General features: G+C 35.2%; 1 protein-coding gene and 1 long non-coding RNA gene across 23 annotated transcripts in view; both read right to left on the bottom strand.

Annotated features, from left to right (window-relative positions):
* The window catches only part of LCORL (ligand dependent nuclear receptor corepressor like), a 196,543-nt gene that overhangs the window by 100,164 nt on the left and 82,377 nt on the right, over window positions 1-14,002 (bottom strand). The gene's annotated exons all lie outside the window — the stretch shown is intronic.
* LOC309661226 lies at window positions 973-8,585 on the bottom strand. The gene is made up of 2 exons (XR_014263908.1): window positions 6,647-8,585; window positions 973-6,133 (listed from the first exon to the last, which is right to left on the bottom strand). It is a non-coding gene; the product is annotated as an uncharacterized lncRNA (long non-coding RNA).

The following is a 14,002-nucleotide window of genomic DNA, read 5'->3' as shown; positions in this document are numbered from 1 at the left end:
ACATGGACTTCCTGAAGCTTCTTTTTATTCCACAGATTTGACTGTCTCAACTGCCCATGTAAAATGAGGAATCTGCCAGATGAGAGGAACATGGAGAACACATAACCATAGGATCTCTGCCTTTTATAACATTTTAGGTTTTTTTGGGCAGGGGAGGAGCTAAGGGATAGCTGCACCCCAGTTATACTTCCAAGTTTCATTTCTTAAAGCCTACCTGAGGCTTTACTAAAAGTCATGGTCTACCACAGCTTAATGCAGCTATTTAATCCTTTTGCCCCTCCTTACCCTTCCTGCTTCTCCTGTTTTTTTGCCTCTTTAAAGCGATGATCTGACCATGGTATTTGTGAATCTCCCAGCCTTGTTAAAGCCAAAGTCCAACTCCCCTGTGACTACAACTTTCCCTGTTAGGCTTTTTAGCAATTAAATGTTCTTTCTAAGTTCAGTTCATCAATTTTGGACTTTGGAAGAATCAGTCTCTAAAGTATGCCTTTAGAGCAGAGTTCTTCAAATTCTGTTGGATATTCACTCATCAACTAACAAAACTGAGAATGCACGTTACAAATATGTGTATTTTTCATTTTTATTATCTATTTTTATTTTATCTATTGTATCTATTTTTTATTATCTATTTCATTTGTATTATCTATTTTTCAGACTTAATTCTGATAAAACTACATAGTAGAATATGTATATCCCTTTAACTGGCCATATAAACTATAATATATCACAACACTCAGAATGCAAACCAAAGAATAAGGGCTCCATTAACAATCCCTCCTTGTCCGAGGGACTGAACTCTCACTCTTCTCCCAAAACACTAGGTCTCCTTTATATGACAAGGGACTTCTGATATAAAGCCCAAGTAAGGGTGCCACTGTTAGTCCATCTGTCAAAGATTAGTAATGGTTAATTTATTTATTTTTATTATGTTTTTAAAAATATTTTAAATTTTAAAGTAATTTTAGACTACAGAAAAGTTTCAAAAGCAGTACAAAGATTTCCTGTATATTCTTTTCCCAGTTTTTTCTTTCTTTTTTTTTTTCCCAATTTATTTATTTTATTTATTTATTTTTGGCTGCATTGGGTCTTCATTGCTGTGGGCTCTCTCTAGTTGTGGTGAGCGGGGGCTACTCTTCATTGTGGTGCGCGGGCTTCTCATTGCAGTGGCTTCTCTTGTTCTGGAGCACGGGCTCTAGAGAGCAGGCTCAGTAGTTGTGGCGCACGCGCTTAGTTGCTCCGCGGCATGTGGGATCTTCCCGGACCAGGGCTTGAACCCGTGTCCCTTGCATCGGCAGGCGGATTCCCAACCACTGTGTCACCAGGGAAGCCCTCCCAGTTTTTTCTTAATGTTAACTTCCTATATAACCAATTATCAAAACCCAGAAATTAACATCAGTACAATACTATTAACTAAACTGTAGATTTTATTTGGAATTCATCAGTTTTCCCACTAATGTCCTTTTTCTGTTCTAAAATCCAATCCAGGATCTCACATTGCATTTAATTGCCATGTTTCTCCTTAGTCTCCTCTAATCAATGAAAGTTCCTCAGTCTTTCCTTTCATGATATTAGACATTTTGGATGAGTACCAAACAGTCATTTGGGAGAATGTTCCTCAGTATATCTGATGCTTTCTCATGATTAGTTCAAAGTTATGCATTTTTGGCGAGAATACTACAGAAGTGATGTGCATTTCTCAGTGCACCATATCAGTGTACCAATAAGACTGGATATTTGTTACTACTGGTGATGCTACCCTGGATCGCTTGGTTAAGTTGGTGTCTGCTGGGTTTCTCGACTGCAGAACTACTCTTTCTCTCTTTGTAATTAATATATTGGGGAAGATACTTTTAGAATATGCACATACTCTGATTCTCATCAAACTTTTGCCCACTGATTTAAGCACTCATTGCTGGATGTAATAATTGTGACTGTGGTGTTCTAAGGGTGATTTTCATTTCCTGCATTCCTTCTACATTTTACAATTGGAATTCTTCTGTAAGATAGAGCTGTCCCTTCCTCCTTATTTATTTATTTACATCAATATGAAAAAATGGATATTGATTTTATTCTATGGGTTATCTTATTTATTTTTTTGCTCAAATTGTTCCAGCTTTGGCCATCAGCAGTTCTTTCAGGTTGGCACCTGTGTCCTACCAATCTACCTTTTTTTGAGACTTCCTTACTTTCTGGCACCACAAAATGCTCCAAATTCATTTTATACTTTCCCAGCCCCAGCCATGGAAGCAACCACTTCTCCAAGGAGCCTTGGTTCCCTTTATTGGAGAAGTCTTATTTTATCAAGGATGTACATCAATGGAAACAGAATTCCTGCACTCCAGTGGATCACCTTACTTAATCCCTGACTACATGCACACGTGATTTTGGACAGCACCATTTTACAGCACTGGCTCCATGATGGTAATTTTTTTTTCTTCTTTTTTTTGGTCTAACAAAATATTCAACAACAATGAAGGAATGTTCTCTATTAATAGTCCAAAACATTTCCAGGGTTAACAAGGATTAAGTCAAAGAAATGCATGTAACAGGAAGAATCACAGACTTGTCAATATTATCCATAGTTTTATCTCTATAACCTTCTAGACACATGTAAGGCCTGCAACTCTGGAACTCCAATAACTCCAACAAACGACAATGCCAGAGGTACATAAACATACCCTAATCTAGGTAGGCAGTGACCATGACTCCACCAAAGAGTAAGTGCTTCTTTTACAAACAAACCTCAACAACATCAACCAGTACTGCCAGAACAATAAGTGTGCTTTTTAGAAAAACAAAAATGGATAAAGACTCCCATGAAAAAAATTGCCATCATTTAACATGAGCTCACAGATGGTTTTGTAGAACTCTAGAGTATTTTAAGTTGAAAAATGAAGTATGTGCAAAGTAAATCAGGAGCCACTAGGCCATACCATACCCAAAAGGCTTTGGAGTTCAAATAATACCAGAATATTAGAGCATATGATCAGACTCACTAGAATATTTGGCTAGTATCATGGTTCCAGTTGCTCATTAGAAACACTGGTAGCCTAACTTAGTGTATTTGAGACAGAAGCAACCCTAAGGCAGGTCACTTTAACATGTTGCTGGCTTAAATAAAAAAATAAATTTTCTTAAATACATATAAAAGTATTTTAACATTTCTAGTTACTATAATGTATACTCTTCATTACCCATATCTAAAGAAGTAAAAGGGGCTTCCCTAGTGGCGCAGTGGCTAAGAATCTGCCTGCCAATGCAGGGGACACGGGTTCGAGCCCTGGTCTGGGAAGATCCCACATGCCGCAGAGCAACTAGGCCCGTGAGCCACAACTACTGAGCCTGCGCGTCTGGAGCCTGTGCTCCGCAACGGGAGAGGCTGTGACAGTGAGAGGCCCGCGCACTGCGATGAAGAGTGGCCCCCGCTCGCCGCAACTGGAGAAAGCCCTCGCACAGAAACGAAGACCCAACACAGCCAAAAATAAATATAAATAAATAAATTAAAAATAAATAAATAAATAAAGAAGCAAAAAGTAATCAAAATAATAAATAGTTCCCAAATAATCTATATTTTGCTGTAGAAAATGTGACCTTTCATTATACAAATACACTCATACAAGATTTTCACTCTGTTATTAGTTAATATTTTAAAATTAGCTTTGGTTCTCTGATTAATCAGAACATGAAGGGAATATGAAAAATGGCTAGCAGGATTAGCCGACTTTTCAAACTATCCATGCTGAAATTTTACTTCAAAGTGTCTCACATGATTATTGAAGGCTGACTGGTGTATATGCCTGTACAATAATTTTTTTCAAATATTCCTTTACCTTTGTTTCACTTCCTTAATGCTACATAGACTAACAATATATCAACACACTTTAGCAAAAATTTTCCCATTTTATCAACTAAGAAACCAAAGCACAAAAGTGACTTTTTATTTGTATAAAATAAACACAAAGAATGTTATAATTTGTATTCTGTTTACCTGACAATTCTACTCCCCCAAAGTACCCTAAGAGTACTATTGATATATTTACTGCTGACAGTTCTGAAGTATTACTACTCACTTTTGAGACTGTATGATGCCTTACACCCTGATGTTAGTTATTAATTCATGGGCTCCTAAGGACAATCTTCTTAATGATTACAAGATTTAATTTGAGAACTAAACCCTATGTGATCTTCCTTTTTTGATTTAGTGTGATTCCAAGTAACTGATGATAATGATAATAAATAACAGTAGCAGCAGTTTTAGATTACTGAGTCCTTACATTATCTCTTCTTCCCACCCTCCCCAACTTTATTGAGGTATAATTGGTACCCAAGAAAAACTGCACATAAATAACGTATACAATTTGGTCAGTTTGGATGCATTATCTCTTCTAATCATCACAATAATCCTCTTAAAAATGCCACAATTATTCCCATTATATAGAAATGGAAACTAGTCTTAAGGAGGTTAAAAAGTTTGCCTAAGGTCATGCAAGGCTGAGTAAGTAGTAGAACCAGGACTAGAACCCAGGTCTAATCCAAAATCTGACCTCTTAACTACTACGCCATACTATGATTAGAGCAGGTCATTTACATGCTGGTGCCTAGATTTCTCGTACACTCAAAAGCAAAAAAAAAATTAGTGTAATCCACCATAAGGCTACTCTTCACTGGATGCCTCGTATACATATGGCACTAAGCTGCATGTTTCATTTACATTATATTAATCTTCACAATAATATCACTAAGTTAAGTATCTTGCCCAATATCACAGCTTTTTAATTAAAAAACAAACAAAACAGTAAGCAACCCATCTAGGTTTGACTTCATAGCCCATATTCTTTTTTCCACCAGAAGCTACTACTGAACACACAGCATACCTATCAAACTAAAATCTAAACTAGTATCTTTTGTTTTAATAACACTATTTTTTGGTGGGTGAGGGTAGACAACAGAGTATAAGCATCCACAATTATTATGCCTCTTGCGCACATGAGAAAACTAAGTCACATAAAAGGGTAAGTAGTTTATCAGAACTATATAACTAATGTATGGTAGGGCAAGATTTGAATCCATATATGTTTCATGGTAAAACTTATGCTTTGCCCTTTCTACTGAAGATAGAAACATTTTAGAAGACTTCACTCAAAACACTTTAAGGGGGAAAACACACACACATACAAATATTTATCCATATGGAGAAATGTTGGGGGTGATCGCTGCTTGGTAATAACAAATCAATGAGTTCTAATCAATAGAACAGTCTGAGTAGGCTGTGAATATAATGGACAACTAGCCAACAGCAAATAGTAAACTGTAACTGACAGTTCATAATTACATGTAAATTTAAAATGGTGAGATGGTAATTTATAAAACTAATTTATCACATTTCACAAGTACAGTATCTGATCAAATCCTCTGGCTAGAATCCTAGACTCCTTATATCTTAGTAAGAGAAATTCAGAAAGAATTAATCAGCCACTGAGGTTCCAAAGTGCCAGAGAGAATAAGTAATTATTCAAAAGAGAATTGTAACTGTATCATATTAAATGAGATAGAGAGGAGAGTTCATGTGTTAGAGCATATTTAACAAAGTGTTATTTCTACAAAAATTGCACTAAAAAAAGATCTTTATGTGAGATTAAGAAACTGAAAATATCAGACTCAAAATTATGGCAAGACAGAACTTCAACCTTTTATTAAAAAGTTGAGGTGGTAGATTGATTCAGTGGCTGGCTTATAACTCAGGTGTTTTTTACACTATATCATTCACAAAACCACAGTATATGAAGAAAATTGTCTGGAAAAAAAAAAACAAAACAGCTGACTAGTAACATACCCCTCCCTCTCCCTTATTATTTCAGTTCAGGACACATGAACTATTTCAGTCTTTAGCCAATGTTCTTGGCCATTAAGTTTTCTTTCTTTCCTCAAAAGGTCCTGATCTTGAGATTCTAACACCACCCAATTCAGTATATTGGGCTGTCTTAAATTTGCAGGCAGACTACAATCAGGTTTAAAGTCTTACAGCTAAAATACCAAGAGGAAACATATTTTTAAGAATTCTGGATTAGAGTTTTTAGACGTATTATTTACAATGACAATGAAAACTTTCTATATGTATGCTTTAAAAGTACATCTTAAAAAGACACTAAGCAAAAGAATTGTCATAGTAGTTTTTACTCTAAAGTCATCTAACAACCTGCTGTTTTTAGGTATATAATAAGACATAACCACTGTTTTAAAAGCATACAAACTAACAAATATTGTGGTTTAATTTAAAAAATTTAAAATAACATGAAGAAATTGAAACTTAGCGACAAAATTTAAAAAGAAAAAAATCAGAGAAAAGCAGACCTCTAAGAAATGTAGGCCTTCCAAGAAGTTTTAAAAAAACACAAACCCTTATTTTCACAGTATCGAACAAACACACACAACTTGCGGCAGGAGGACTGAATGAAACGTATAAACATCAGTTCTCATAAAAAAACAAAAAACAAAAAAACCCCTCATCTTAGAAACATAGTATTTCATAGAGCAAAATTTTAAGACACCTGAATATATAGCAACTGAAAGCAGGAACCTGCTTTTGCCTTGTCTTTTGAGCAGGCTTATGCTGTGTTTGCTTGGCCCCTTGCCTACACCCCTGAACCACACTGCTACACGGTACCCCAAAATTTGTTCAGCAGCCGAGCCATGTTATTCTACCACACACGCATGTAGGCAGTGTTCTCACTTTAACCCTAAAATGCATAATTATACATAAATTGAGCAGCAAATATATATTACATGTATATTACATGTTGAAGAGTATCTTCTATGATTTTGATTTATGTCTTTGACCAAAACTCTATTCAAAAAACTAAGAAATGTTTATAAGGAATTGGAAAGATAAAAATTATTAAGATAGTCTTTGCCTCCAAGGAGTTCAAAATCTACTAAAATCAATACTCTTGGAGGGATATGATGGAATAATACTTAAAATTGACAAAGAAGGTAGAAATCATTTCACAGAATCAAAATTATCCTTAAAAATCTCTTAAACAGCCCACCAGTACAGTGTATACTTATGGTCTGCAGTCTCATACATTATTATGTATTATGAAACACACATTTTTTTAACATGAGAATCATGCTCTATTTGCAGAGATGCTTTAAAGTACAGGAAGTGTGTAGAAACTGAAAGCTATTAAAAAAACAGTAAATTTGCTTATCTCCCATCTCATGGCCCCTATGGGGGGACCAAGGGACGCCACAGGTATTCTGACAAAGTAGAACAGTGGACAGATACCCACATGACACAGATTTTTATTTTTCACACTTGGTATGAAATATCTGCTGTGGGATGCTGATGCATTTGACACTTCTAGAAGTAGGACGTATGAAAGTGTTTTGATAAAAAGATACTCTCAGTCAATCAGGCTTGGGAAAAAGTATCACAATAAACAATGAATGGAGTATGAACAAACCTAGCATATTCCTCTGTTAACTTCAAGGAGTTAAAAGAAATGTTGACTATAAAGCAAAAAGTCTTACATCTTGCTAAGGAGGCTGGGTTTAATGAAGTGGACCATGGAAATGTTAACTGTTAACATCACATAGTGAAGAGTTTATGATTAGAAAATCTTTCAACTTAATGCTCATCATTTGTCAGGCAAAGATAAAGGAGTCACAAATACTTGACACCAAATCTTTAAAAAAAATTTTAGATCATGCAGATAAAATGTCTGTTCACACAAGTGAGTCTGATCATGATATGAGAAGACTCCACACATTAAAGGGTGACCAGGAGCCGAAAAACTACAAGTGAAGGGAACTTAAATAGTTCATCCACTTTTAAAAGAAGTTTTAAAAAAAATCCCACTGCCTTTTCTGTGGCTTCAGCTGATGCTTCAGATAAGCTAGTTCCATGGATTCAGACATGGATGAACCTTAGGCATTTAATTCACCTGGTTCACTACTTCACCAGCTCACTACTCATCACCAAACAGCAACAGGAACTAAGCCTCCATCTCTTTTATTACCATCAAACTTCATGCAGGCAACTCTTTAATCCATTAATTAAACATTTTAAAAATGCTTTTTTGATAATTTTACTAAGTACTATTAATAATCACTAACTATCTTACATTATTTAATCAGTTGTTTACATTGTAGTACATGTTGCTTGGTCAAGTTATTTAACTGTTACTTCTTTGTATGTAAGTAAAGGAACAGAGTTAAGTAATCTCCAAATCCCCTATCTGCTTTTAAATGCTGTAATTTTAGCTTGGTCTTAAAAGGAAAATAATCTGTAAAACTGAGGAATGGGAGTGGCGATCACCTCCTACATGCCTGATCTATAATTTTTCAAAACTGATATTAGCTTTAACTCCTGAAATGTATTTCCCCCAGGTTTTCTGTAGTTTGAGTTTGATACCCTATTGTTTTTCTCTTTTTAGCGTTTGCTCAAATGTTATTTGACTACCCTTTATAAGTCTGCAATTCCCACCTCTACCCTGGCATTCCCTAAGCTCCTTCCCCTGCTTTGCCTCCATAGCACCTATATATATATTTATATCCAGCATGTGTGTAAGGTGTGTGTGTGTGTGTGTGTGTGTGTGTGTGTGCGCGTGCGTGTGCACGCATTCACATTCAACCACAAACAGAATTTACTTGCTTACTGTTTGCTTCCCCTCACTAGCACATAGAAGACAGGGATGTTTTCTGCCTTTTTTCCACTAGTATGGTACCTGGCATATAGAAGGAAACTTAGTGGAACTTTGTTGAATGAATTAACTTCTCTAACCATGGACAAGAAATATGTTTTATAAAGGCCAACATGCTAGTCTTGCTCTGGGGAAAGTCATACTCAGGGAAAGAAAGAAGTAAATTAGCAGGATTTTATGAAAGAACACATAGGTGATGCCACAGGTGGTGAATTCATGAGTTACTCAAGAAAATCAGAAAAATATTCTAAAAAGATTTTTAAATGATAAATTAATACGAAACAGTTAAATAGCACGTAGTAACTGTCTATTACTTCCACAAAAAAGTGCTTTTTCCAATTCAGTACTCATTATTTTGAACAGCATATATAGATTACTACATTTATTCACATACAGGCTAATTTCACTATCTGCTGTATTAGAGACAGAGCACAGGGAAGAAATACTACCCAGGGACAGACGGTAATTCAAAAAATAGGGCCCCAAATAGAATTATATCTCTTCTGAGAATTAGGTCTTCCCTCTCACCTAATAGACTACACTTTCTCAACTGAATTAGAATATGCAAAGAAATAATTTAGACAAACTTCTAAAGAATTATATAAAGATAAATGAAAGAACCACTGCTTCCCCAAAATTTAAATTATGTCCTCAAAAGGTTATCAGAGTTGTGTAAAACCACTGAAAGAATAATTCAATGACTAAACATTTCTGAAAGGAATTTAGAATCACTTATATTTTCATTATTTGGGCTGATTCCTAGAACATCTTAGAATATTGGAACTTTCTTATCACATGCAAGGACTCATTAAAGACTTTGCTAAAAGATCTAGCATACTACAGCTATAAGTAACATTTGTAAAAAACTGGATAGACAATCATGATTTCAAAGCATTACTATTGATCTTTAAAATATTCCTCTTCTACATGCACTCAGTTAAGTTACTGAGTTTTAACTGTACCGGGTATAATTCTAGGTGCTGAGGATATAGCAAAATAGACAAAAATCCCTGTCTTATTGTTCTTATATTCTAGAAGTGGCAGATAACAAACAGATATTAAAAGAGGAGTCAGGGAAACAAACAAACAGACAAATGAAAAGGAGAATGATGGGAAAGAGACTGACTGAAAGAATTATCATAAATAGGGTGGCTGGGGCAATGAGTGGTCAGGCCAGGGTAATGTGTGGTAATATGAAGAAGTGCAATGCTCAGATGCAAACAAGGATTCCAGACAGAGGTAACAGCAACAGCAAGTAGGAAGACCCTGAGATGGGAATAAGGTTAGCACATCTGAGGAAAAGCAAAAAGCCAGAGTCTGCAAAAGAATAAACAATAAGAGATGTGGCGAAAGAGGAGGCAGAAGTAGGCCACATAGATTGAATTTTTGATAGATTTTACTCTCAGTGACATGCAAAGCCATTGGAAGCTTTTGGGCAGAGGAATAATGTCCTGGTTTAGGCTTCAGAAATATCATTTTGCCTTCTGTGTAGAAAAAATGAATTGCTAGGGAAGAGAAAAGTAGAAGAAGAGGCACCAGTTAGGAGGCTCTTTAAGTAGTATATGCCAGAGATGAAGTGCCTTGGATTAGGATGGCAGCTATGGAAATGGTTTGAAGGTAGAACCAATGGGAGTTGATGATAGGTTGAATGTGGGTATAGAGGATACTGAGGAATCAAGAAAAGCTCCTAGCTTGGGGGCTGACCAACTGGGGGCAAGGGTGATACTTTTTACTAAGATAGGAAAGGCTGGGGCAGGGGAAGGTTTGGGGAGAGTAAAATCAAGTGTTCTGTTTTAGATAGGTCATTCTGAGATGCCTATTGAATATTCTACTGAAGAATACCAAGTGGACAGATATAAGAGAGTAAAGCTAGAGAAAAGATTAGGATTAGATATAATCCTATAATATTCAGGTGTCATCAACACATACATTGTAATTAAACCCACTGGATGAAATGATGCCATCAAGTAAGAGAAGGCATATTGAGAAGAAAAGACAACTGAGGACTAACTCCTAGGCTCTTCAATATTTAAAGGTAAAAAAGACAAAAAGCAGCAAGGAGCATGTGAAAGAAGTAATCTGCAAGACGGGGGAAAAATTAAAAGAATATAATTTCCTAGAAACCAGGATTAAGGAAGTGATCATCCCTATCAAATGATGCTGAAAAGCTGAATAAGGTGAGAACTGATAACTTTCCTCTGAATAGTACAAGATGGAATTACCAATGAAACTGATAAAACAATTTCAGTGGAGTAGTAGAAAAGAAAGTCTAATTGGGATGGGTTGAAAAGAAAAGGGGAGTTGAGAAGTGAAGATGGTAAAAGTACAGAAAATAAATATCTACTATGTGTCAGATGCTTGAGATATCTCAGCAGGCAAAAATACAAAAATCTAATTCTTCATAGTGCTTATATTCTAGCAAAAGGAATAAGACAATGAACAATAAAAATAAAAGAAATAAGTAAATTATATGTTAGATGGTGATTGTGTTACAAAAAGGAAGCATAATTTTTAATTGTGAACTTTTGAGGAGAAGGATATAAAATAACCACCTGTAACAGAGGAAAGGGACTAGGTGAGACTTAGAAAGTCAGCATAATAGGGTGTTTTACTTTAGTCAAGTTCAGCTGTTCCAGGGTAAGTGTGTAAGATATTGAGAATAGGGTTAAAACACAGATAAGGTTCTGACAAGCAAATATGACAAAGGAAAAGAGAAGCAAGGGAGTTAAAATTTTACAGAAAGATGGTTACAGCGATTGAGCACAGTATCTGAGCTGAGTAAGGAGAGACGTGAAGTCGTAAGACAATAACAGTGAGAAGTGGTATGGTCAATAGATTGGGGGTTGCAAGGAGGTTAAAAAAAATACTGGGATGACTACTGAAATAAAATGGTAGTAGAAATAGGGATGGCTGAAATTATATTTGTGAGGTGGCAATGGTCTAGGGATGATCATGGGAAAGGTGGTTGGAGTGGAATGGAGGAAAAGATCATTGGAAATGAAGAGGTCAAGTAACTGAGAGGCCAGAATGTAGAACGTAACAGCTACACAGAACTTGAAGTCACCAAGAACTAAGATGGGAGGAAGAAAGTGAATATGGATGGAATATTTAGATATTCCAAACAAGCTCAGGGTTTGGAGTGAGGATGGCAAATAAATGATTGGAAAGCAGCTATAAAGATCTCAGAAGTTGCTTGTTAATTTTATCACCCCCATATTACATAAAGCAAGGAATTAAAAACATCCAGCAAGGGAAAGGTCTACAAAAGCATCTTTTATGAATATATAGGTTTCACTTAAAGCAATAAAGTAAAGGGAACATTAAGAGAAAAGACTGAGGATATAGGGGATTGCTGATGAAAGACCACAAGTTCCAGAAGACACAGTGGAAAAAATTTGGGTGCTTGTAAAGGTGTAAATGACTGGGTCAAATTAAAGATTAAAAAAGACAAAAGGAGATAAGAATCCATGTGACGATGAATGAATGACCTGATGGTCGGCCTTTAATTCCTGCTATGGATGGTGTTGCAGGCAGAAAGGTGATTTTAACAGAAATGCTTAAAATCTTAAATACAGTTATAATTTTAACTGTGTGTTAAAAAAAATTTTTTTTAAAGTGTGTTCTTAGAATTTTATTCGTATCCTCTACATAGCAAAATAAGAAAAATCTTTTCAAGAACACCTCTGGATTGTGGCTCATAATGGTATGTGGATTATTTTATGACACTAACATACAGTTCCCTGAGAGTTCTAAAAAGGCAGCCCACATATAAAGAGAAAGTCAATGTATGACCACATGTTATCACAAAGGCACATTTGTATAAGAAACGCTTAGGGCCTGAATGAATCAGGTCAAATTTACATAGTCATTCAAGGATACCTGCATTTAGAGAAAAGCAATCTAAAAGATTAACACTCCTGTTTCTAAGAAATCAAATGTTTTAGTATCAGTCATAATCCAATTAATTAATAAGCAGTATTAATATTTATTTCATGCAATATTATAGAGCTTAAAAATTAAAAGTTTAAAAGGAAAAGGATGTGTGTTCAAAAAAGGCATGAAAAGCTTTATATAAAACCTAGCTATCAATTAATTTAAGGGGGAAAGGTTGGTTAATAGCCGCTTTCAACCATATATCAAGAAGGTCTTCGAAAAGAAAAGGCCAGATAGTAGTTACATGAATGCTCAATGTGTGTGTGGGGGGGTAAAAGATAAAGTAAGAAAAACATTATATTCTGATGAAGGAAGGCTTTATTTTGTTATATACACTTAGCAGTATGATTCATTCAGCTACAATGTGCATACTATCTGTCCAATTTAGTCAAGTAGACTTCTTTAACTGAAAAATAAAAGATGAGATATCTTCCTGAATCGTAAGCCAGTGATTTACACTGCTTCAGGTGATCAGAGAATGCGAAGCCAAAGTCAAAATAGTTTAGTTCATATCCTATGGGGACAGCTTCAGAAAAGGCATTTTATATCTATATGCCTATGTTTACCCACATTTCAAAACAAATAAACTGACTGATATTCAGGCTATACACAGTAATAAACTTAAGTACAAAGTAGGAAAAGATAAACAATATATACACGCTAAATAATTTTCTTCTTCAAATAAAACAAATAAGTACTAATACCACTGAATATGTAGAGAAACTGGAAGATATATGGACAGTTTATCTTAGTACTCATTCATTCATTCAAAAATATTTACTGAAGATCTAAGATGTGACAAGTACTATTCCAGATACTGAAGATTCTGCAATTAACAAAACAGAAGTCCCTACTATCATGGAGGTTTCATTCTACTCTAGCACTCTAGACAATTGTCTAGGTTAACCTCTAGAAGGAACTCAATTTTGAAACATTTCTAAAGTAAAGAATATACAAAATTAGTTAAAAGTTCACCTCTGCACTAAAATATCCACTCCCCTGACTGTACTTACTCAACCCTACAAGAGTATTTTTGACTGGCTTCTAATTATAAGGGATAGTCCAAACTGTATTTAGATTAAGTAATAAGTTTTCTCCAATTATTAAATACTATAAGGGAACTAATCACTAAAGCTGTTCATGTTCATATAAAGCAAAGATGGACTGCTCTGTATGTCTCATAGGTCCTCTCTAGCCTGCCTAATTCAATTAAAATAATCCTAATTCTAGGCTGCTAAGTAGTAGACAACAGGAACGATTTTCTACTTAATACTTAGAATCTAAGTGTTCCTCACATAGAACATCTTTGACCTTTTTAAATTTCTTCCAAGGATTCAAACGTTCACAACACAAAACTTCTCTGAGCT

Source organism: Balaenoptera physalus (genome assembly GCF_965194825.1).
Source record: "Balaenoptera physalus genome assembly, chromosome: 5".
NCBI classification, from domain to species: Eukaryota; Metazoa; Chordata; class Mammalia; order Artiodactyla; family Balaenopteridae; genus Balaenoptera; species Balaenoptera physalus.
This window is presented reverse-complemented; position numbering and strand designations above follow the sequence as displayed.